Genomic DNA, 1,114 nt, shown 5'->3' with positions numbered 1-1,114 from the left:
CAGAGCAGGTTGCACAGGACATCGTCCAGGCGGGCTTTGAATTTCTCCAGAGAAGGAGACTCCACAACCCCCCTGGGCAGCCTGTTCCAGTGCTCTGCCACCCTCAGAGTAAAGAAGTTCTTCCTCATATTCAGGTGGAACCTCTTATGTTTCAGTTTGTACCCATTGCCCTTTGTGTTTGTCAGCAGAGTTTTGCAACCCGTCACCTCCGGGCCTGAGGCTCGAGGGAGAGCAGGAAGAGCTGGATAGGGTGGAGGGGCTGTGAAAGCAAAAATGCGCCCTAAGGAGCGTGGTAGCGGGTGTCCCCACCACCACTGTCCGTCCGTCTGTCTGTCCGTCGTCTCGGTGGTTGTAGAAAGAGGACTTGTGAAGCTCTGCACCTCCGAGCCTGCCTCCTTTGTGGGGAAAAGTGTCTGCATCCCACTGCTGCTGCTTGGCCCTCTCACGGGGCTCAGCCCCGCGCCTTCATCAAGTGTTTCTGGTGCCAAAGTGTTTTCTTGCCTTGTTACATGGCTGGTGGTTGTGGTACTGAGGCAAGGAAGAAGGGCATCCCTCCTTCCGCTTAGCACCTACGCTGCTGTGCTGTTTCCATTAAAGTCAGGGATAGCAGGAATTGGGGATGGCTATTATAACCCATTTCCGTCCAAAGAAGTAAAATGGCATTCTTAAATCTGAGATTTGCAGGTGGAAGTGATTGTCACATGCAAAATACCTTTCTGTTGGAGGCAGGGGGGATTTTTTTTATATAGCTACTAAGCCAGGGATCAATGAAGGTGCTGCAGTTTTAAATACTTTAACAAAAAATAACAAACAAAAGGGCAAGGGACTGGGAGATGCTTTAGCTTGTTTTTAATTATCAGTGAGAAAAGCTTTTGAAAAATGATGATGACTTCTAAATTTTAAAAGTTAGCACCAGTTGATAAAGTGTGAGAATGATCAATCAATAACTGACAATAGGATAGCTTCGGTTCCATCTTTGTGTTTTCCAAAGAAATAAATATCACAGGATCAAGGGTCTTCAACAGGTTTAGATCACAAAAAAAAGGAGAAGGGAATGTGGTTTTCCTTATGGTATGAAGAATTAAGATTTTTTTAAAAAAAAAAAAACAGAAAC

Source organism: Egretta garzetta, unplaced genomic scaffold (genome assembly GCF_000687185.1).
Source record: "Egretta garzetta isolate BGI_Z169 unplaced genomic scaffold, ASM68718v1 scaffold5, whole genome shotgun sequence".
Lineage (NCBI taxonomy): Eukaryota > Metazoa > Chordata > Aves > Pelecaniformes > Ardeidae > Egretta > Egretta garzetta.
Note: the sequence above shows the minus strand (reverse complement) of the source record.